This window comes from Mixophyes fleayi, chromosome 8 (genome assembly GCF_038048845.1).
Source record: "Mixophyes fleayi isolate aMixFle1 chromosome 8, aMixFle1.hap1, whole genome shotgun sequence".
Lineage (NCBI taxonomy): Eukaryota > Metazoa > Chordata > Amphibia > Anura > Limnodynastidae > Mixophyes > Mixophyes fleayi.
Genome location: NC_134409.1, coordinates 39,098,708 through 39,124,830, shown reverse-complemented (window position 1 = coordinate 39,124,830; position 26,123 = coordinate 39,098,708).

Here is a 26,123-nt window from a genome sequence, read left to right as displayed (position 1 = left end):
CAGCCTCACCAGCCACAGACTATTACACCTTCCACCATCCCAGTGGTAACTGCTCTGTAGTCCACAGACTATTGCTCCCTCCACCATTCCAGTGGTACCAGCCTCACCCACCACAGACTATTACACCTTCCACCATCCCAGTGGTAACTACACTGCAGTCCGCAGACTATTGCTCCCTCCACCATATTCAAAAATACTGAAACATTTATATTGTACGCACACACCCAAATATTGCTTTCTTTATCTTCTATACAAATCATAGTAATTACCTTTTGTTATCTATATTAATTTTAGAGCATAAAATAACAATTTATCTCCTAAAAGAATAGAATAGTATAATAGAATCTAAACAAGAACACTCTAAAAGTTAAGAGTCCTTGTGGAATTATAACATAAAAAATAGGCTAAAGTTTGCTATATCAGACATTTTTTCATTCTCTAGTCCTGCTCGTGAATGTGAATGTGTGTGTGTGTATATATATATATATATATATATATATATATATATATATATATATATATATAATATAAACACCCTCCCTGTCTGTATGTATTACCCAGTATTGTCTTATAAATTTTTGTTCCCAATTGTAAAGCGCTATGGAATTTGCTATTTGCTGGCGCTATATAAATAAATGTTGATGATGATTATTTATATATATATATATATATATATATATATATATATATTTATGGAAAGTGAACCTGTGTGCTGTAAGGGAGTCTCCAGCTATTAGTGAACTGCGTGTGAGCAGATAAAGACAACTACCAAGATCAGGCTTCCAGGTAGTCTACGATCCAATAGCTGCGACCTTAATCTCAACGCAGAGAAAGAGAGGGAGAGATAACTGGTATCACACTCAACACAGTGACACCATTACTGCTGCATTGATAAAGAACACTACACCTCTAATATTACAAGTTAGATCTCTGAATAGTAAATCTTTACATACATCACCGACTGAGTTACCAGTCATTGATATAGAGACATTCAAATAATTAGAGATCTAGTACAAGATACACCAAAAGATACCCAAGTTAAGAAGTCTGGGTTTACCAACATTTCTACAAGTGCACCAACGTTATTATAAACTATATAATATTGTTAGGACTGTGATTATTGCTTTAAGTTATTGTTGATTTTTGTTCTGCACTATATGTGAGTGAGTGCCATGTGGAGAGTTGGGCGCCAGTGAATGCACGTGTGGTGGCCATCTTGATTTTTGTCATTGCTGTTCCCCATACTGTTGCCATTGATTATTATCTTCCTCTCTGTTCCACTTGCGCAGTCCAAAATCTCACCTTCATTAAATCTGCCCAACCCATTTACTTTCCCCAAAATAAACACTAATTTGTTTGTTCATAACCACAGTGTGTGGACCATTATTGCTCAGAGGGTTAGTGTCGTCTTGTGCAATTGGTGTCCCGAGTCAACCCCTGGTGGATCCAGTTACAGTCCACATCCCACTATATTGTGTAGAAGACTCAGGTGGAAGCACTGAGGCAAAAAGAGACAACATTTCACCACTCTTTTCAGAGTGCTAGAGAAAAGGGTGGTACATTGGATACAACACAGTTCAGTTCTGCTCCATGCATTGGACACATTCATTTATGTCCACAATTTTGTGTTGTATCCAAGGGCAGCAAGTGAGAAATTTAACAGGAAGTCAGAAAGTTGGAGCAATGTATTAGAAGAGTCATGCAGGCATATACAAAACAAAAATAAAATAACTTGTCTACAGGTTACAAAATACACAGCAATAACCGATAATTCCAATCAAGATCCATTTAAGCATTTATTGTTTTCAATTGGGAATGTTATAAATTCTATTTGTTTCATGACTGCGATTGTTATGTTTGTGATCACCTAGCAATCACAGTAAATGGCCTTAAGTGATCCCTACAATTTGTCCACAGTTGTTTAGGGAGTTCAATAAGTTAAAGAATATTACTAAGTAACACTTACGTGGTGTCCAATGTTTTTCCCAATCTGATAGGTACCCCAAGATCTATAAAAATTCAGCGATGCTATCCTTCCTCCTACTAAGATGGGCCATCTTCAAACAGAAAGCCGGTTGTCAATGACCCTCCCCTGTGAATTTCCCATTCCTTCATGAAGGCAGGTCTTTGACAGCACCAATGCCTGTCATATACAGGCAAGCAGCAGAAGAATTGAACAGAGCTTTGCTAGATCATAACAAACATGGAGGAACCCACCAGATCTGGAGGAAAGCTGGACGCCAGGTAGGTAATACTTATTATTCTTTTTTTAAATGAATGTAGTCCACCTCAAATTGAATTGTAAGTTGGTGGAGTTATCATTTTAGTATTAGAAAATATATATTTAGTTTATGCAGTTTACCGAGAATTTATTTCAGCTACTTATTTCTATATTAAAACTTTCTGACAATACTGTGAATGTAAACGGAATAGTTGTGAAATATTTGCAATGGTAGATTTTGTATAGACTGCCACCCAGAAAGCTGCACTGTTGTTTGGAACGCATCATGCATTTTCTCCTATAAATTATTAAATTACTTAATGGACAGCACATTACAAAGAAAACTGGCAAATTACAGAATAATTTAACTGTTGCAAAGAAACACAGCAACTTTCAGGACGTAAAACACTCCATTTTGACACAAAATGCCTGAAGCCAAAGCAATTAAGCCTGCAAAGTATTGCTGTCTGACATGATGTGTATGTAAATTTGTCACTCATTGGCGAAGCGTTTGTAACAATCACAAGTAATGCTCACAATAAGCGAATCCATGTGGCATGAAATGTTTCTTGCTAGAGGTAGTCTAAAAAGAGTGGTTATGTATCATTTAGGCATATTATCATAATACATATGGCATTCATCTGTGAGAAGGAGAAGAAACTTTGTTCGGTCACTTATCTAAGGCTTTTCATTTCATGAATCTATGCAATTAACCCTGCTATACAGCTGAGTAATTTGTGCAGCATCAAAAATGAATTGCTTTTGATTTTCTTAAAGGAAAAGTTAAAAAAGAATTCAAGTGTCTATACATGAAACAGCTACAGTAAATATTCAATATACATCAGACTTCATGCATATAGACTATTATACTTAACTTGTACTGTGAGAGCTCATATGATGTCATGCAATTTCAAATAATATAAATTTCGACTGAGGAATGGTAATTTATTTTACTTCTATTTTAAGTGTGGCATCTCTTTACATATGAGACATATGCTTGTGTCTATATGTGTGTCAGGATCTGCCTGCAAGCTTATGCATTACATGCTGCTTTGCCTGGCAGTTCCTGCCTTTTGGTCCTTTTTATTGTATTTATATTGGCAGTACCTCTATTCACCAGAGGTGCTGCTATTGTGCCTTACTTGTCTGTATCAGGGGTTAACCTGCTCTGTAATTATCTCTTGCACCTGGGTGTGTCCCTTCTTAAACCTGTCATTCCCAGCAAACATTGCTGGTTATTGTTGTTACACTCTGTTGTCTCAAGCTGTTGTTGTTACTTCCTGTTGGTAAATGCTGCTGTGTTTCCTTTCTGCTGTACTTGTGGTTTACCTGCTACCTGGGATCTCTCCATATCACCGCTTACCTGCATCAGCCATCTCCAAGGTATTTATTTCTGCATTTTCCTGTATGCTCATTATTACACCATCAGGTTGTACTTCCAGCAATAAACATTGTGTGTTTTCACCTCATTCCTGACTCCTGAGCTGTATTTTGCATTGAACCGTGACAATGTGTTTTTACTATCTGCAAGATATAGACCATAAAACAAAACGTTTTACAGTTACCTGTAATATGATTGATAGCCTGAGAGTGGACAAAAAATGTCCCTTTGTGTTGTGAGTCATATATTTTGCTTCTTTGGACCAATGTGGTGAAAGGAATGTAAATGCTTCCTCCAGCTTCATTTTCTTTTGCTCTAGCCCACCAATCATTTCAAATGTATCTTGTGTTTATATTAGACATTATTAATACTTTGCAACCTCTATCCAGCAATGACTTCCACTAGTGTAGTATTACCCTACTCCTGTATTTAAGCTTTGATGGAGTTCTTGGTTCTGACTTCACCTCTCAACTCAACATTTATAACTAATACCATCATAATCATAATACTCAGTACTGTGATAGTACGTTAATAGCATGAACATAGTTTACTATTTCAGTACTCCACATTATATTGAATTACAGGTGACAAGTGAACTGTTGAACAGGGGAAGGCCAAACCCCACTCAGCAAAAGCTACAAGTATAATAGCTTATAGCCAGGACCTGAGTGCTGAGCCTACATTAGTAGCCATCGGTGCTGGAGACTAGTTGTGCGGTAAATATGGCTAGTTTCCAATATTAAAATATGACATGAAAAGGGGCTGGAGTAGGGAAAGTTAAAAAGTGTAGGTTCATGGTATGTACCAAGACATAAATCAGAGGAGTGCATCTCCTATAGACTCCCCTTAGTGCTCATCTGTGTGTAGGAAATTTCAGCCAAGTTTTGCATGTATCGGATGTTTGAAACTTTAATCCATTCAGATGACTGAACTATATTTGATCTAGTGAGGACTAAGGGCTTCAATGAAGATTCACTTTGGTTTACATCTGGTAAAGACCATGGATCAGGCTATCAACTGGCTACACACAGAATGATGAGCACAAGGTATAAGTAAAACTAAGGAGGTCTGATAATGATTGTTATGAATCATGTGGAATTTATGGATTTTGTTTCTCAGTTCTTGCCCCACACCTCACCCAGAAACAGGGGTCCCCAGCACTGGGCTTGGTGTTTTTGTTTTTCTCACCCACTCTTACTCTGGGATGGTTAGTTGGCATTTCCACATACCCCTCCAAGTGGAGCCAACAAGAATCCTCATACACAGGGTTTTTGAGAGTTCTTTACTGTCGGGGATGGGTGACACCCCCCCAAGGTATATTAAGTTATTATAATATAGTCAATCCCTACATTTTACATTCTACTTCAAGTTTGGCTGGGTAAGGAACTCAGCTCTAGTCTGGAAATCATTTCACTGTGCCATCCATATGCATATTAGGATAGTGGATAGGATAGTCCAGGCAAATCCAGGTAGGACAACCAGGTCTAGGATGGGGAATATTTTATTATGCTGCCCTCAACAGTACCATGGGTAGGTCATTTTTTTTATCTCCTATTCCCACCTCAGAAATTATTCAGATAAGAGGACTGGCTATTGGGCAGAGGGTGTGCGGAGTGCGAAAAGGGAAATTTACAAACTTCCCAAAAAATTCTGTTTTTATTTTCCAGTGCGCCAAATTGTCTGTCAACCACATGTTAAGGTGCACACCTGCTTCTCAGGCTTTGGAAACTCCCCTGCGAAAAGGGGATGTGCGTAAATTTCACAGTTTGTGTGTACTCCACAGTGGTGGAACTACCATTGGTACAGCAGGTGCAGTGCACTGGGACCCCTGGAGATAATGGGGCAACTAGCCAGCTGTGTGGCCCAGCTTCTCCTCCCCGCTTCCCTGCATTGGGGCCCACAAGTCGTTAGTTCCGCCTCTGGAACTCCAGAAATTATGCATGGTGATAGCAGCAAAAATATCACTATAAATCAAACCTACTTCCATTGTAGGATCATCTTTATCATTCCTTTCAACTTTTCTGTATTCCTAAACTGCTTCTAGGTTTATGCCTTAAATTAATAATGAGAGTAAAGTGACATTGGTCTTTATTACATGTGTCACGTTTGTGTGTTTGAATATTTTTTTTTTACATTGGTCAAAATGTTCCCAGAAATACTTTATCACAAAAGTGCAATTGGAAGGTACAAAATGCATCACATTAAAATTTAAGCTCATCTTATCATCCAGAGAAATCAAATCATTTTTTAGATAGGAAAAGACTATGCTTCGGTAAAATGGGACATACCTCACTAAATTCACTTTCCTCAATAATAAATAATCCCGTCCCGCAAGACGATTTACAAATTTTCCACTGCAATGGAAAACTAGACACTCCTGTGTGAGTTATCTACACTTATCAAAGGAAGCCTTAAAAAGTAGCCTTAAATCCATTCAAATTTTCCCATGAAATAATTAAAATTTTTGAACCCCCGAAGATGCCATCATTTTAGTCAACAAATCTGTGCACTTTCCCATAAAAATGGGTGCATCAACACAAAAATAGTCATGGAATTACAGAAAGTCAGTTGCACTGCATTTCTACACTTTCTGACGTTTGTAAATGACCATTCATTTCTATAATGACCTTTAATGTGTAGAGAAAAAAATCACTATTAGAAATAAGTGAAATAGCGCAAATTGAGTTTTGTTGCCTCAGGCCGTTTTAGAGAGCACAATATTTATACAATGGTCGAGTTTAGCCTCTGCTTCACTATTCCACATTGCATTTGTAAATTCACATTTTGATGACTGTATAGTCTGTAAATAGAGCTGGAATGCCAATGATCAATTCATTCTGCTGTGTGTTGGGGTTGAGATAGGATTAGGAACACATAAGACCAAATATTTGTGGCAAAACAGGCACAATTTGTGGCCTGATTGATGAGTTGGACGTAAGTCTATTTGCATCAACTTCTAAGTAGAATATATATTATACTTGTGCTTAGAGAAGCAGACAAGGGGTGGATATCAGCGTTCAGATGCTAGTCAATCATGACCCTTAACTATGACAATAATGAAATACCGTTAAGGCTTATTATCATTATCATCATTTATTTATATAGCGCCATTAATTCCGCAGCGCTGTAGAGAGAACTCATTCATATCAGTCCCTGCTTACAGTCTAAATTCCTTAACACACACACAGACAGACAGACAGACAGAAACACAGACTAGGGTCAATTTGATAGCAGCCAATTAATTTACTGGTATGTTTTTGAAGTGGGGGAGGAAGCCGGAGTACCTGAAGGAAACCCACGGAGAACATACAAACTCCACACAGATAAAGCCATGGTCGGGAATTGAACTCATGCCCCCAGTGCTGAGAGGAAGAAGTGTTAACAACTAAGCCACCATGTTGCCCGCCACTAAAATTGCCCACACATGGCTCAGTCCTGCCACTTGAATTAAGAGTAGATCAACATGACCATCCTTTAATTTGGTAAATTGGTTGTGCAAATCAGATGAGTTCTGGACACATCAGGTAAATGAATTGGCTGCACTATTGCAGTGTTTGGATACCATTGATATAATAAATTGTATAGCAATTAAGTTATTAATGGAAAGTATAGCAAAGGAAATTAGGATCTCATTATGAGGTATTTTACCTATCCAGATACACAAACAGATTTGCATCTATTTTCTCCAGTTACATAGTAATCTGTATTGGACTTGGTATTATGTCATAGAACATGATACTATTATATTATATGAAATGTATTAGTAAAGGGGATATAGCATCATAATATGATACCAATTACTTGTTTTAATGTACAATAATAAGTGTCTTCAGGCACCAGTGAAGCATGGTAGAGGTTCCTTGCAAGCTTGGAGCTGCATTTCAACAAATGGAGTTGGGAATTTGGTCAGGATTAATGGTGTCCTCAATGCTGAGAAATACAGGCAGGTACTTATCCATCATGCAATACCATTAGGGTGGCGTCTAATTGACACCAATATTTTTCTACAGCAGGACAACGACCCCTAACATACAGCCAATGTCATCAAGAACTATCTTCATCGTAAAGAAGAACAAGGAGTCCTGTAAGTGATGATATGGACCCCACAGAGTCCTGATCTCAACATCATTGAGTCTGTCTGGGATTACATGAAGAGACAGAAGGATTTGAACAAGCCTACATTCACAGAAGATCTGTGGTTAGTTCTTCAAGATGTTTGGAACAACCTCCCTGCTGAATTCCTTCAAAATCTGTGTCTAAGAGTACCTAGAAGAATTGATGTATTGATGCTGTTTTGAAGGCAAAGGGTGGACGCACCAAATATTGATTTGATTTAGATTTCTCTTCTGTTCATTCACTTTGCATTTTGTTAATTGATAAAAATAAACTATTAACACTTCTTTTTTTGAATGTAGGAATTGGCAATTCCCTTACTATTGCTTCTTCAGTATCTTCTCCGAGGTCAGCTTGAGAATGTCTTACAATGGGAGGTAGATGTATGATTCATCATTCAGAGTCAGCCCAGGAGAAACCCTGCCTGCCTAAAAGCTTCACCAAATATCAAATTTAAAGAGGTACATTTATAACACTTATATGGATAAAGAGAAAGGGAGCAGGTAGATGGTAAGGGGAAAATAAAGGCAAGGCAATATATAGTGAACAGTTGCAAAGACGATGTTTCAACGTTAAAATTTTTGTCTAGGGCCAGGCCCTAACTAGCTATGGGTCCTTACCTCATACGAAATGTAAAGATTACAGGTAAACACAGAGCATGTACTTAACTAACACTATTATTATCCCCGCAATTAAAGAAATAATGGTGGTGCACATGAACTCAATGACACTTCTTCAACCACTGGGTTGAATGGATCCATAGTTCTTTTAGGTCTATTGCCCTTTCAGTAAAACAATCTTTATTGTTTGGGGGGAATCAGTTCCCATGCTTAAATAAGATACAGAAACAGTTCATCCCACAGTTGAAAGATACATGGCAGTGTTCCATCCTGTGAATGACATCTCTATAAACCACTGGGTGTCTCTGGAGATACAGTCCTCTAGTAGTCCAGCCAGTGTTCAGAGGGAGGGCTCTGAAAAACAGAGACATTCAGAAACTGGCAGCCGCTATCGACTTATGCTCTGCTGGGCTCTCTCTGATAATGCGCACACTGGTTGGGCCCTGTAGGGTTGCAGACCCGACTCTCCTGCCATCCTTTCACTATCCTGGATCCAGACAGAAGAGAAGGATGTTTAATCTGCAAGGGTTTTTTTCTGTCCCTTTCCATCAGTCCTAGTGACTGAGGCTGATGGGGTATATGTTTTCCTCAACTTTCAATCACTGGAAAGTGTCTCAGGACCACAGAAACTGTCCAGAGATTCACCTGGTCAATAACTCCCAACACCACTGGTACATAGGAGACATCTGAGAACCCATAGTTGCCTGATCATTAGTATTCCCACCAATGTAAGCCTATCCATAAAAGCTCTTTAGGCAATCATAGGTGACTGAGGGACCAATGACACCTCGCCTCTGCTTGATCTCTGTCTCTGGGCCTAAACCGCCAAACTGAATTTACTGCAAATTTAAAACTTAACACAAAAGGGCCAGTTTTGTACTAATAATGTTAGTAAATTAGGCCTTATGCCCTGGAAATATGCTTAAGGGGAAGGCATTCTGAATATTCGTATATATCAAATGTATTTGTTGTAGCTGTGAAATAATCAAAATAAAACCTAGGTATTGTGCCAGTGTTCAGAATTACATCTGGAAATAGTTCTAAGAATACAGTCTTACTTGCAAGTGACAAACTCACAGTTTCATGTATTTACTCTAGCACCATTTTCACTCCCTTAAATGTCTTTAAAATGTATCGAAAACAAACAACTTTTGGGCCCATTGAAATCACAGACTTTTTTTGCATAGGCACAGCATTGTCTATGAAACACAGAATTACTGGAGCCCACAGCTAAAATGACAATGGCTATTTCTTATTACACAAGTCATCCATTGCACACACCACTCTTTGTTTGTTCATTTTATTATAATACCTAGATACTGATTTGTGGGGGCACTGTTTTTATTTAGACTTGGGAAGAGGCCATTTGAACTGACATAAAGTCTAGGCCCCCGTCTCATCATATATTCTATTGATTATGAACAGTTTGCAATGATAACTACAATGTTGCAGACAGCGTATTTAACAGATTATTGCAATTTTCTAGTAAGCCTTAGTAGTATACGTGTATGTGTATATATAGTTTATGTGTGTGTGTGTGTATATAGTTGATGTATGTGTATATATAGTTGAAGTGGACCAGTGGAGGGCGGCACTTCTCCCGTCATAAACATATGATCACATAGGCAACTGTGCAGCATTACAAAAATGGCAAAGTACTAATCCTTTTGCCGCAAGGGACAGTGGGGAACAAGTAAGGAGGTTTCCATCTGTGCCGCCTTTTATTTGTATAGGACACATGACGAGAAACAAAACATCTGTGCGCACATAGCGATGTCCTTTATGGACCTCTTCTTCACGGCTGTCCAGACTAATGCACTAGTGAAAGCACTGTAAGTAAGGAGCGTTAACTCAGACTATTCTATCTTGGCACTCGTACTTTTGACATAAATGAGGAAAGCTAATGTTTGATATCTATCTAGTCCGGTGCAATATTAATTCTCTGATAATGATTACATAAAATGTAATGATGAACAAACATATTTTTTTTTACACACTCTGAGCCATTAGAAGATCCCTAGCAGGCCTGTATGAATTGTTGCAATTACATCATCAACATTTATTTATATAGCACCAGCAGATTACAAAATAGTGCTACCATTCATTCAACACTGTAAAAAAACATTGCTATTCAGAAACTTTTATTGCTGCCAACAAGACTTTACTACATCTAAATAATTCTTACTATAATTTATTAAAAAAAGATTTAATTTTATTCTGCTTATTTCTTCATTATCTCCTTGAATCTGGTTACTTAGATACTAGAACTGTGTTCAATTATTTTTATAGATTTTTATTTATATTCTATTTTCTATCCTTATCCAATTTTACTCTTTCATGCTTCCCCAAAACAATATTTACAACATTACAACTTATTTTTTGGACACACAGGGCCTCATGTGGAGTTGAATTTAATTTCTATTTAAAACGCAGATGGAAATTGCACCCACAATTTTCCCATCTCCTGACAGGCGCATCTTGTCCGAGTCTCAGTTTACATAACTCGCATTTGCACCAACACGCTTATAATGTACTTTGCCTACGCTTGTCCACATGTCTATCTGGAGCATATTTTAGGATACATTTATACACTACATTTGCAAACTTATATGCCTTGAATATAACAACAAAAATCCATTTTAGTGGGCTGTGACCCCCACATTGCCAATAGTTGCTTTTCAAGAGAATTTGCAGATTCATACCCAAAATATTCTTTTACAGATCAGATCACTTCAAGGAAATTGAGGGGCTAAAGCTTTGTAATAAGAAAAACAAGTTCTAATGGTTGAAACATTACAGCAATTGTTTAGAATGTGGAATCTTTTGTGGCAGTATATAAAAGTATGTACTGTATTACATTTCATCCTTGATAATTTCATACTGTGTATTGTGAAAAAGGATTTTAGGTTTTGCTACCGTTGATGGCAGGGGCATGCTGGGCTGGGGGACAAGGTGGCATCTGCTCCCTGGGCCGGTCCCAGAGTGGGCTACCTTGGGCTCGATCACTGGGCCACCTGCATTTTTTTCCTTTAAATTGTTACTAACAGGCTGCTGAGTTGAGTCTTGCTAAAATTTGCTAGCCCTTCCCTGGTAGATGGCATGTTACCAGCAGCGGCCTTTCGCTGCAAGCACTTCAGCAAGGCAACTGTAAGGATCTGAGCAACTTTGACAAGGGCCAAATTGTGATGGCTAGATGACTGGGTAAAAGCATCTCCAAAACGATAGGTCTTTGAGGTATTCCTGGTAAGCAGTGGTTAGTACCTACCAAATGTGGTCCAAGGAAGGACAACCAGTGAAGCAGCGACATGGTAAAGGGCGCCCAAGGATCATTGATGCACGCGGAAAGTGAAGGGTTGTCCGTCTGATCCAATTCCAAGGAAGAGCTACTGTAGCACAAATTGCTGAAAAAGTTAATGCTGGCTGTGATAGAACGGTGTCACAACACACAGTGCATTGCAGCTTGCTGCATATAGGGTTGCGCAGCCACAGATCCATCAGAGTGCTCATACTGGCCCCTGTACATTGCCAAAATCGCCTACAATGGGCAGATGAGCACCAGAACTGGACCGTGGACCAATGGAAGAAGGTGGCCTGGTCTGATGAATCACATTTCTTTTTACATCATGTGGACAGCCAGGAGTGTGTGCTTCGTTTACCTGGGGAAGAGGTGGCATCATGATGCACTCAGGGAAGAGGGCAAGCCGACAGAGGCAGTGTGAAGCTCTGGGCAATGTTCTTCTGGGAAACCGTGGGTCCTGGCATTCATGTGGATGTTAGTTTCACATGTACCACCTACCTAAACATTGTTGCAGACCAAGTACACCCCTTCATGGCAACGGCACTCCCTGATGGTAGTGACCTCTTTCAGCAGGATAATACGCCCTACCACACTGCAAAAATTGTTCAGTAATGATTTCACAAATATGACAAAGAGTTAAATTCCTCAGATCTCAATCCGATCAAGCATCCGTTGGATGTGCTGGAAAAGTCCGAGCCATGGAGGTCCCACCTCGCAGCTTACAGGACTTAAAGGATCTACTGTTAACGTCTTTGTGTCGGATACCTTCAGAGTTCTTGTGGAGCCCATGCCTCGACGGGTCAGGGCTGCACAATATTAGATGGGTGGTTTTAATGTTTTGACCGATCAGTATATATATATATATATATATGTGTGTGTGTGTGTGTGTGTATATACATATATACGTATGTGTGTACACATATATATATATATATATATATATATATATATATATTTATAAAAATTAGCTATTATGCTATATGAATTAGTTGTTGTGCCCAACAAACATTTATACTATTGCCGCCCCTTTCACCCGGCAGCCGTGACATAGGTTTCATCAAGAAAGGGACAGGCTGAGACCTTCTGTAGTCATCTCCCCACTCCTGTGATATCAGGCCAATTGTCCCAAATGACTGCAGATATTGCAGCATTTATGCAAGTAAAACCCCTTTGTTAAATACGGCATATCACATGTATAGCTGTTTCAGGGACTCTAGATCAAGTATAGAAAATATAAACTATGTCAAAGGACTTAATTCCATAACCCTTAAGAAATTTCAAAAGCTACAGAGTTTACATATTTATACGAATCACACACCATAATGAATGTATTTGAAATCATACATAAAAAATGTATACATTATAGGACAATTCACACATGTGCTGTATATATTTTACAGAATTGTTGGTCAGGGTAAAGTGTTTATTTTCAATACTGTACAATAGTTTTTCTAATATTTAGTGTAATGTATCTTAACAATTCGCTATCATTGCTTCCCAATTTTTTTTTACCTTTTTGTCTAACAGAGAATTTGGTCTTAATATGGTTTTAAAAGAAAGTCTAAAGGGTTAAACAATAAGCACAGCTTCTGCTCAATTTTGGAAATCGTGGTAGTTTTTTTAAAACTGTGAATAAAATTAGGCTAAATAACTAGCACAACGCAGTCTCTTTTCTGCATTTCTTTAAAACCTATTGGCAATATTTTAAAATTAATAAGGACATAGGTGATCTTAAAATATTAGGGTTAACAAACTAATGTCATCATTACCCAGATCTACAGGATTCTGATGGTCAGCTAGTTGGGCCACTGTTAGTTCCTTAGTCCTCATTCAAAAAAAAATATTTTCATCATAAAAAGCCAAACACACTAATTAAATACCAGGTTGTATAGCGATAACAGGTAAAGATCCTAAATAATAAAACATGACAGCCACTCGGGGCCTTAACAAGTGTAAATATTTACTCAAACACAAAATTCAAGGTAAAACACATGTAATACAATTTCAATGAGTAATTTTCTTTCCAAATAAGCTATTTGCAATTCATGCTGTAAATCTTTAATTCAAAGTACACATGAGTGCACTGTGATTTTACACATAGGATCTGGAGATTCACAGGGATTTTTTTTTTGTCTTGTCTTACCAATGTGCTTTTATTACTGGCAGCTGAAAACTCAAAACACTGGTACAACGACAAAAAAAAACAACAAATAAATATTTAATATGTCAGCACCTGCCATGTATTTTCTGGGGATTGCACTGGTGCCCACAGTGGCTTCTATTCTAACCAACTTCATTAAAGAATAAAAGGAAAGTAATAAGTCATTTCACACCCTGTGTGACCATTATACAATAATAGCAAGATTTCGTACAAGGGTATAACATTACGCCCATCACAGTCTCTTTGCAAAAATCTCAATTCACACTTCACATGCAGCTAACCTTGTTACTATCTCCACCCAAACCTATCAGTATTGCAGCTGCACATCTTCACAGTCTAACATCTTAAAATTCAACCCTTTGGCACCTTTGCATCACTACAGGGTCAAAAAAATAACATCCAGCCAGGAATAATTAAGGGGCCCTCCTTAAATCTTTTTCGGAAAATACTTAATTGGTCTGGTATTGTTTCTTCATGCTAGAAAGATTCATGGCAGGTGAACAACAATCCTAGTGTGTGCTATCTGTAGAGTGCTTTGTAGATGGGATTTGAACAAGAGGCATGATAATGAGTAGGTTGGAGAGAGAGAAGGTGTTATCTCATTAAGGTAGTGACTAAGATATGTCCACCATTACATCAGTTTGAAAATGTGGCAATTAAAGCCCCCTAACATGCTCTCCTGTAGACAAGGGAATAAGGCAATTCTCTTGGAACCTCTATGTTGGGTTAATACGTGTCATGTAAATGAATGGGTAGCATAATGCTATTTAATTCTCAACCGCAGGCTTGTTCTTGCTCATGTTCCAGAATTCTTGCAGATCGTTTTCATTATTATAACAGAGATTTAAATATATAATGCCAACAAATTATTCAGTACTGCACAGTGATGTGTAATGACCAACCAGTACGATAATCAATGTGAAACAAATATTAAACAAATATTAAATGTACCTATGCTCACACAGGTGGGCCAAAATAAAACCTCAATGATTTTTCACCATTGAGGTTTTTCTGTTTGTACACCCTTATGCAACTTTTTTCTAAATGCATTACTTTTTCACTCCAGCTTCCTTCAGTAGTTTTAGCCATGTATTTATATTATTACAGAGTTAATATATTTTTTGATGCACTAGAATTTGACACAGAGGCTCTTTAGATACAATTATAGCTATGTTATAGGGCACTTCAAAGCCGTATCTGCAGTGATGATGCTTTGTGATATTAATGCATAGCTAAAGTAATTAATGCATAGCTAAAAAGCACAAAAGACAGACAGAAACATAAATAAATGTATTCACTAATAGTTGAAGGCGGACATATAAATGCAATAAATGGAATCCCTCTAATGGTGAAAAGCCCCTTTACTTAAATTACTTTACCTTCCTCTGATATTGTGAAACAATTGACACAATAGGTTTTACTGTAGATGATTGTGAATTTATGTAATCAATATGTGTTCTACATACTAGCGACCCTGCATACCCCAGTCCAACTGAAAGGATATTTGATTAGTTGGTTTTAGATTAACATTCTGAGAGCTTGTCTGATTTCCACTGCTAAATTCTACTCGGGCAGTTGTCATATATAGAGAGCTAAGTACATTTTATTAATACTTATCAAGAATAGACAGACAGATAGACAGATAGATAATATAAATGACATAGAAAGTAGGAGAGAGATAGAACAGGTGTGAAAGAGAGGACGCGAGACAGATGTGAGATAGATATTAAACAATGGGAGTCACAAGATAATGAATGATATGAGATAGATTGAGTATTAGAGAGGAACTGTGACAGAGAGAGAGAGAGAGAGAGAGAGAAAGAAAGAAAGAAAGAAAGAAAGAAAGAAAGAAAGAAAGAAAGATTTATAGAGAGAGATAGAGTGAGAGAGATGAGAAAGTTAGTGAGAGGGAGAGATGTGATAAATACAGAGCAAGAGAGAGGAAAAAGATAGTGAGTGAGAGATGAAATAGATACAGAGAGAGAGAAAGGAAAGAGATAGTGAGAGAGATTTTATTTTTTACATTTGCACTATGAATCACACTTAAAATGAACTTTACTGTTAAATCTTCCACACATATTAAAAGCATGTTTTGGAGAAATCTGTAGGTAAGATGCAAAGAAAAATACTTATACTGTATACAAAATGCAACACCCATCCCTTAAAACAAATAGATAGAGCACTACGTCGGAACAAAAGCAGAATTAGCATTTTAACGGGTATACACAACGAAAATTTGATTTTTCTTTCATAAGAAAAATGTAGTTGTCACAGCCATAGACTTGTACGGACAATTTCCTGACTAAATCAAAAATAATGCAAGTTTCATAGGATTGGCGCTGGGGTTGTTAGATGTATTCACTTTGACTATGTGGTATATATTGCTTCTTCTATCATCTTTCCTTTAGGTCATTAGATCACATAGTGTATGAAGAATTAGCATGGTTTTCTTCTTGCAGCAACGCCTGTTTTTATGCACAATGTACTTTTATTTTCCAAAAAAGGCATACTCTTTGACTATTGTTGCTTCTTGTGGTTAGGAATATGACATGCAAGCCTCCCAACCCCCCCCATCCATTCATTAGATTGATTTTTTCTTTTTTTAAAATTCTATTGCTTGCTTAAATTAGCCAATGTCCAGTTCAGCAATTGTGTGAGAGCCTGGACATGTTGCCAGGCCGGGGAGCCAATCAGTGCTCCTCGACCAGCCATTTAAACATTGGGGCCGCCGCGAGCCAATAAGAGCTCACGGCTGCATGGACGGCATGACGTCATTGGGCGTCGGCGTCTATTTAAGACGCCCGTGCCGGCCCCCCGGGAGTCAGTTGGCGGCAGTGAGCGAGGAGAGAGGACAGCATGGGACCGCAGCAGCAGACAGAAGACCGGCCACCAGTGGAGACAGAGAGCCCTTGTCAGGGCTGAGAGCTACTCTGTCTCGGGAACACCCGGCGGCGACGAGAAGCAGAGAGGCCGGCAGCGGAGACAAAGAGCCCTTGTCAGGGCTAAGAGCCACTCTGTCTAGTGAAAACCCAGCGGCGACCAGGAAGACAGAAGAGTCCCGGCGGCAGTTCCTGGAGGACGGCGGCGGTCAAAGGAAGACCTACACCAAAGTAGCAAGAGGTCTCCCTGGATCAGGTAAGGCCCCTGGGCACCAACTCTCTCGGGCCTGCGCCCGCAATCTTTAACTCTATATTTGCTGGCATTGATCTTTCACCAGGCACAAGGCCTGAGTGGCATCCCAGCCACTAGGTCTGAGCACCAGTTAGGGGGCCACTGTAGGCTATTGTTGGGTGTTAGGCCCATAGCCAGGTAGGGGACTCAGCCCCACAAGTAGGGCACAAGGCCCTTAGCTAGTTAGGCCTGGGCGTTAGGCCCATAGCCAGGTAGGGGGCCCAGCCCCACTAACAGGGCACAAGGCCTTAGTTAGTAGAGACTAGGCTTTTGTCATCTGGGGCACTAGGCCCGGAACTCCTTCCAGTTCAAACAGCAGGCTCTGTGCAGGGTAGGACGAGTTACTGTGCATTGTTGTACTGTATTACTGTGTACTGTGTGGGGGTTGTTTTTCCTCCCCAGGAGCAAGACATCAGCGCCCCATTTGGAGGTAGTCTCTGGTGCCCGGTCTGTTCTCTGGCCACAATCGAGGCCCGGAAGGGGCAAAGGAGAATGGGAAAAGCTCCACGCCAGTGGAAAAGCCACAAGGTAGTCTTCCCACGCAGGGGTACCCGTAAGGTTCCAGAGGCAGTGGTTGGGCTCCCCGCTGTCATTGCAGCACAGCCATTTTGACTTCTGGGGGTGTTACCGGCGGTTCCATTAGGGTACCTGTTTCTGAGTTCCAGCAGGTTAGCCTGACGGTTCCAGTGCAGACAGCGTACCAATGTGCTAGAGTGTGGTATACCTGAGTTTCGGCAGTGCTACTGACGGTTCCAGGTGGGAACCGCCAGACCCGGTGGCGGTTTGCTGGCAAAAATAACCTTGTTACCTAAACTGCTGGGTGGCCCTCACTATGGGTGAGTAGAGAGTTTGGGCGAGAACGTTCTCTGTCCCAAATACTTGCAGCCCCCATGTCCAGGCCAGAGCAAGATGGGGTGACGGAAGCCGGAATCGAGCGAGTGTCTCCGTTCCTGATCGTAGCCCCGGACAGCCCCTTTCCCCTCCCCTCTCCCTTGGTAGGCACGTCTCTCCCTGTCTCGTCTGCAGGAGGAAGGAGAGCGATCGGACCGATGTACAGTGGTTGGTACAGCAGTCCCTCGGGTTCGGGTGAGTGCCTTCAGTGTAGACCAGGGAAATCGTCCTTGTAGGTACACGGGGTAGCGACCCCCACAATTACATTTGGTTTTTTTTATTTACAGATTTTGTTTTTGCAAATACAATGATTCCTTGCACCTAACTTGCACCTAATTGTCCTGTGTGTATTGAAAGCAGTGATTAAAGCAACTTATGTGGTGGTTGTAAAAGCAAGCGATACAGTGCCATGCTTATGCTTATATAAGATCTTGAATGCATAAAGAAATATAATTTTAGTGACTTAAGCATACTTACTGAGCATAATAGCACCTCAATAGTTCTACCAATCTGTTAGTAAATTAGCAAAATGGATCAAAATGTTTATAAAAGGGCTAATAGGGATTTACTCTAATAAATGTCATTAGAAGGGCCCTTAATATATGTAAAAATAATTGTTCTCTATATAATTCTAATTAGATATTCAGCCACACCAGGACATGTTTGAGGCTAAATAATGGTGAATAGCAATTGTCAATTTTATTCATTGTGAAATAATAAAAAAAAAAAGTCAGCACCCTCTCTTACTCTCACTTAATTATATTAAGTCCATAAGCTGTGAATAAAACCTCTTCCATGTGACAAAGAGCTCAAATTCTGTAAATTAGCACTAATTATTCCAAATACAAAAAATAAAAGCACAACATGTACTTTATGTAGTGTGGTAGACTGTAAGGTTGCATTAAAACACCCCACTTTTCATTTTTATTTTGAAGTGTAGGAATTGTTTGCAGCTGTAACATTCAAGTATAGCTGGTAGCGGGTTTGCACTATTTTATCAAATAGAAAATGCAGCAGAAATATTTAGATTTTTGTTCATTTCACTTGTATTATTAGTTATTAACTTTCATATGAATTTCCATATTTTAGCAATTTGTATGCATGCGTATTTAATCAAAAGTAAAAAAAGAAATGTCAATAGGTCAACTCCTATTTGTGCCCAAGGGAGGGAGACACATTTACCTGTTACATGAGAGGAGAGTACAGGGCACAGAGCAAGTGGGCGGGTGAGGGCAGATTCCCACAAGAACTACTGACTACACTCTGCCTCTTGAGAAATGCCCACTTGAGAAGATGCTCAATACTTCCACATCTCTCCCCAGGACTGTTCTGGTGTAGTTTAATTAATGTGACTTTCAGCTAGTATAAATCTTACCCTGGTTTTGTTAATACTCACTGGATCAATATGATACCCCACGGGAGAAATAAAGACTGGGCACAGCAAAAACCTATATACATCAGTCTCTGTACGTTACCTCATTATCATTTTAGGATCATCCACAGACTTGATAGAACCATTGTACCATCTCCCACTTCCATCACACACAAACCACAGTCCAGTGGCGGATCCAGGAGGGGGCGATCGGGGCGATCGCCCCCCCTAGCAGGGGCTTGCTGCTGACGGCTGCACACTGTGCAGGTCCGTTCAGCATTGACAGTGTGCTGCCCGGCTGCTCTGATTGTGTTTTAAACACAATCAGAGCAGCGGGACAGGACACTGCCAATGCTGAACGGACCTGCACATACTGTGCAGCCGTCAGCAGCCTTAGAAATTAGAAGGGGGCGGGGCCTAAATCGCCCCCCCTAAAATTGCCCCGGGTAGAGCAGTTGCCTAGATCCGCCCCTGCCACAGTCTGATCTCAGCCACATTTACTTTTCACTGATAACCCAATGTATTCCTATACCTCCAGCTTCTTTGCTTCACTTCACCCACTTTGTATTGTAGTACCTATTACACCTGCACAGGTTTCCATCCCCCAATTCTCTTAAAAAAAAAAAAAATTAAAGGCAAAAAATCTCCTGCCTACTGTACCCTTCTAAGTCCCATACCCTCATGCTAACTCTTATTTATAAAGAGGGACAGAAGTGGTGTCCAGCACACAGCCAGGTGAGCTGCAGTTTCAATAAATTACTCTGTGATCCACTGCTCAAGATAAGACCATAGAGGTGACGGATTAGCAATCTGCTTTTAATAATAACTTTTAAATTTAAAGCTGTTCTCTCTTAGCCCCATCTGAAAACCAGAAAACTCTATCTAGAGATTGAGGCTTGTGATAAGTCTTCCAGTTCATGCCCATCCTGTAGCCATTCTACAGCCATTTAAATGTGGTTAGGGGAATGCTCTACCTCTCAGCTTGATACATTTACCTTCTACAGTTTAGGGGCCTGATTCATTAGTGATCTTATCTTGTGCAAAAGTTAAGATTCTTATTTTTAAGAACAAAAAGGGGAGATAAGAGTGAAGTTAAGATGGATTTTCATCTTAACTTAAGAAATTCTTCACTTACGTAGTAGATTTTGCTTCTTATCTCCCTTTTCTGAGCATGCACAGAGTGGATTTGCTTCAGATAAGCAAAGAATCGCAGATAAGATCACTAATGAATCAGGCCCTAGATGTTCAGTCCTCTTAATCTCAGTAATAAGTTAAAGTAATATATATTTAATAAAAGAAAGGGACATCTGTATTAACACATCAGCAGGCATTTTAAACAACTGTTACAAGCTATAATGACAAGTGAGGCCATAGGCTGAACGGCCTTAAATGCAGAGAATAGGGTTAATGTCTGACGGTGACACAGTCCTGGTTAAGCCTACTGTAGATTTCAGCCTATGGGTGGTTTGTAGTGTCCTGGTTTAGTATATAGGTTTTCACAGGATTTGTTTAAGCCTCTTCCTGGCTGGAAAAGACCTCCCTTTCGCCCGGTACGTTGTAGGAGTGATGTCTATGCTTATAAATGGTTTTTCCTCCTGTGCAGAGCAGACACAGTTGGCAGAAAGGCATTTGTGAACCAGCGACCAGTAATACGGTGTTATCGCTGACTGGTCACAGGTCACTGCCCTCCTCGAAGTACCTTTGGCTCTTGTTCCCCCCAGCTGGGGGATCCCTTGAGAGGCCTTGTGTGGGCACGGCATTGTGAGTCCAGAGGAGGCGTAGTCTCTTTGGGGGGCCTCAGTTGAAGGTTTGGAGAAGCAAATGTAGCCCTAGGGCCTCCTGCTGGCCTCCTCCATCACTGATTTAAATAATGTGTCATTAAAAAAAATCTTATATATATAGTATTATAGAAAATAAAATTGTAGAAGACATGCTTGTTCTGAATTCCAAAACTTTTTGCAGCCTAACTGATTTATCATCCACAAATTAATGATATTCATAGGAACATGACAATTGACAAAGTTTTTCTTTCATAATTGCATGTTCTCCTTAGTTTTCAGTTGCCGTTCCCATTCCATCTAAAACGTACACTTACAACTTGCCTCTGTTTGTTCTTTTTAACTAACAGATGTGCATGGAGAATCTTCAAGGGTGCAGGATGTGCTAAAATCAGTATAAGTAGTGGATGTCATTGCTTTATAACAGTAATTTATTTCTAGAGAACTTATATCTTTGTACTCTAGTAAACTAACACATTATCTAAATATCAAGTACATAATGCTCAAAAACCTGCTCGAGATCCACAACTGTAGATAATATGAAGCTTATCAAAAAGTCAAAGCATGTTGCTGACGACAGATCATTTTTGTGGACTGTGATAGGGAGGATGCTTGCCAATTAATCATTGTATTCAGTATGGTACACAGACAATCATATTGTACATGTGAGTCCTGCTTCCTGAGTGTTTCCTCTCCAGAAATGTGGGGCTCGGTGAGCAGAGATACAGCCCTAAGTTTAGAGATACATGCATCAGTATTACTACCTGTTTCAAGGGGTTCTAAATTATGTTATATTTATGGACTCAGGTTTAAAACCAGCTTTCTCCTGGTCTTGTCTTGTTGTTTCTATATTGCCTATTGCTCCCTCTCCAGTCTACTACTCATTTAACAAACATGGCCTTTGCTCACTGATTCATTTATACTGTGCTTAGTACAATAAATACACTTCAGTAAATGTATAAGAGCTATTAAGCTCCTCGCACTGATCATGTTACTTTTCATCATTTCTGAGTATATGATATTTAAATATCTATTTGACCTTTTCACATTAATTTCATACTGCCCCGTTCTTAAAATGCCAAAAACAATGAAAGCTGGAAAGAAAAAAAAGTGGTCGATGAACTCTCTCTTCAAGAATCTTGCGGAACAAAGCAGTTACTAAGCAATATTTAATGTCATTGCATATTAATTATCTGCAATTGCTTTATTGTACAGTATTTACATAAATTATATGTAAGTTAATACCAATTTAATGTATGCAAGATTCTTGTGTAATTAAAGTTACATAACATATTTGGAGAGGAGAATGTCTTAATAAACAGTCTATAAAAAGTGATGCTGTATTCATTAGAGGAGATGATCCATATATATGATTTGAGTGGTTATCAATATAAATCTTCCAGCTATAATAAATGTTAGAATAATACTAATAAATGTGGATATATGGTAATAGTAGGGAAACATCATTGAATATTTGATGCATGTACTATTGACAAAACCATTCCTGTGAAAAAACACTTATGCTTTAGCTTAGGGATCAAAGGTGTATTGCATAAATCAAGCTGTATGTACCATGTGTGCTATACAGAAAGATTCATGTTTTATTTAGTTTGATAGATTTGTAGTTGGATAAAATTCAGCTTAACAGCAATAAGATGAGACTAGTCCGACCATACACTTCAACCATACAGCTATTTACAGTGCTCTACAGTTTATCTGCTTACAATACTTGAGACCTATGGCATTTACCTAGACTGCCTAGTGGACAGCAGGGCAAACTCAGACAGCATTTTGCACCAGTTTCAGTTTCTTGCAGGGTAAATTCCAGTGAACAAGATTTTTAAAACAAAATGTTACTTATGTAACAGCAAAATTCATGTAGTGATTTCTGGCAAACCAGCTGATTCACCTACAATTTGCCTTTGCAACACTAATGTTCCATTCTATCTCCTTTTCTGTTAAGTTGTTTTTCCTATATAGATATATGCTGCCATGTGCTGGTAGTGAACAATATTATGATTGATTGGATGGCAAGACCACTCTTCACTTTTAGTGAAGTTTCTACACCTCCAGGCAATGCAACATCTAGCTATTCTGGTTGGAATGTCCAAAGAGTAATTTACAGGGGGTAATACTATAACTCTAATTAGGAGAGTGGTACCAGTGGAGACTGGTCTAGTCTACCTGTTAGATCTTAGGAGTGGGGGGTCATTTTCCAAACTGGACATCCCCTTAACCTAGCACGGATCTTTGAGGGGTAAATGAAAAAAGAAAATGAATGGTTTAATTAATTAAAAGCCTGGCACATTCCCCCCTCCCCAAACTGGAATGAGCACCAGTGCTCAAGTCCTGATCTTGTTACAGCTAATGCAAGGGGACAAACAGCAGAAGCAACAACCAGCAATAGCCTATGACCGACTGGTCACTCCAGCAGTGGGACCATGGTCAGCATTGGGCTGAACTTTCCAAGATAAATCGGTCCATCAAAAAACTGCAAGGCGTCTAAGAAAAAGCAAACCGTGTCCTGTGCTAATGGCTCCTCCCGACACACCTGGGCAGTGGGTTATGGGTTAAAATATAAAATGTTTAAAAGTAGTATTTTGTTATTTTTTTGTCTCACATTTAAAACACCAGCTTTCATCTTCAAGTTGATAATGATGACTGGCGTATCTAGCATACAGATACACTCTCTTACATATCTTGATACACTTTAAGCATATCTTGATGCGGTCGCATTCTTAAATACTCTTTTGAGCACATATCTTAAAATTTGTGTTACTCAAAATAACATGGGAAGAGGACAGCTTTTTTGGCCCAGTTTTACATGTGCGCTCAGGCTGAAAATATGCGCTCAACTCTTAGGGCTAGATTTACTAAACTTCGGGTTTGGAAAAGTGGAGATGTTGCCTATAGCAGCCAATCATATTCTAACTTTCACTTATTTAGTGCATTCTACAAAATGATAGCTAGAATCTAATTGGTTGCTATAGGCAACATCTCCAACTTTTGAAACCCGCAGTTTAGTAAATATAGCCCTTAATTAGGCCCAAATTGGAAAATGCAAATGGGTGAGCAATGGTTTGTTGGATACACCTAAAACTAATTTATGAAGAATATGACTTGCAAGACACAGTGCAGCTATTTACATACAATTAGACATATTTCTAGGTGTCCCCAATTGAGCAAGTTCATAGTCCATGTGTGTGTCCAACATGTGCAAACAAGGAGAGAGAGGAGAGAGATTCACACCCCTGCACTGTGTAAGTGAGTGTGACAACCAGAGGGTGTAGATGGAGAGGTTGGCGTACCCTAGCGTTTAAAAATAGAGGCTTGGAAATCTGAGGAAAGCTTGGACTTAAGAGTACCTTTCAAGAGTTAGAGCTTGGACTCAGGATGAGTGACTGCCAAGTATACCTTATTACCCCTCTTAGTAACAGGAGGAGCAGAAGAGAGTCAGAAAGTAAGGGGAGGAGAGGTGAGGGAAGGAAGATCTCTGATTCACAGGAGATACAATAAGATGGCTGGTCATCAACATCATCATCATTTATTTATATAGCAAGACTAATTCCGCAGTGCTGTACAGAGAACTCATTCACTTCAGTCCCTGCCCCATTGAGGCTTACAGTCTAAATTCCCTGGCACACACACACACACACACACACAGACTAGGGTCAATTTGTTAGCAGTCAATTAACCTACTAGTATGTTTTTGGAGTGTGGGAGGAAACCGGAGCACCCAGAAGAAACCCACGCAAACACAGGGAGAACATACAAACTCCTCACAGATAAGGCCATGGTCAGGAATTGAACTCATGACCCCAGTGCTGTGAGGCAGAAGTGCTAACCACTGAGCCACCGTGTTGTCCCAGAGACAGCCACCAGAAGCATAGGAGTGACTGTAGGGAAACAAATGTAAAATAAATATATATGTTCAGGCGCCAGGGGTTCAGTGATCATCTGAGTGAGTAGTGGCTCAGGGCTGCTCTGACTGTTATTGTCAGTATTCACTGTGACAGTCACAGTGGCCCTAAGCCATTCCTTACTTACATATTCAGTTTTGCACTCTGGCAGTGGCATATGCTCTACCACGATAGTTACAGCCCTGTCCAGAGTCACCTTAATAAATGTCTACTGTTGTCAGCCATAAAAAATTAGTTTTAAAATATTCTGCAAAATTAAATCAGATACAATATGCAACGATCCTGCATGTAGAGAGGGGTGTCCGATCTACCTTGCTTCACCCATTCGAAAGAGAGAAACGCTTTTTGCTTATACACTGTCAACAACATCTTGTTGTGCTAATCTATGTACCCATAAAACTAGGTGCTTTCTGAACCAGCAGGGGCATTATGTCACGAAAGAAGAAAAACTTAATTTAAAAAGCTGCCCCCACCCCCCTACAGTTTTCTGCATTTGTAAATGGCCTGAGCTTATTGTTTTAAACTGGTGAATACCGAACGAATGTGAATAACAACTATGAGACGTCTGCATGTCAAAATAACGAGATTCCGAAAAATAGCCACCTTCCAGTCAGATGCATGTAACTCTTGCAAGAAAAACTCCAAACAGGAATTTGGTTGCCATTTGAAGTTCTAACCAGGTTGTGTTTTGTACTGAGTGATTCTCTAAAGGTTTTGCAGATACCGCTAATGATATTTAAAATGCGGAGGGTAGACACAAGCTCACTATTTAATTCCACTTCAGAATTAATGTAAATGTTGACATTTACAAAAAAGAAATACAAAAATCTTCATTGCACTAAACAGATTTTGTTCATTTTGTATGACATTAAAGTAAAAATAATGGGTGGAAATTTCAATAGATGGATGTGAATACCTGGAGTGACAGGTACCTCTTTTGCACTCTTCTACAATGGTGTTTGCTCTTTTGTTGATGCATGAAATTGGGGCAACTGAGCTCAACTATCTGCAATCATAAGGTGACATTTATAAAAACTATCACCCACTGAAAAAGGTAAAGGTCTGAAAAAGGAAAGAGTCTGAAAAGGGAAAAGTCCTTGCATTTATAAAAGAAAATGCAGTAGCAGATATAAAGGGCACCTTATTAGCACTCAGTGCTCTGTGCAAGTTCTGACCGGCCTTGATAGCGCTAGTTTT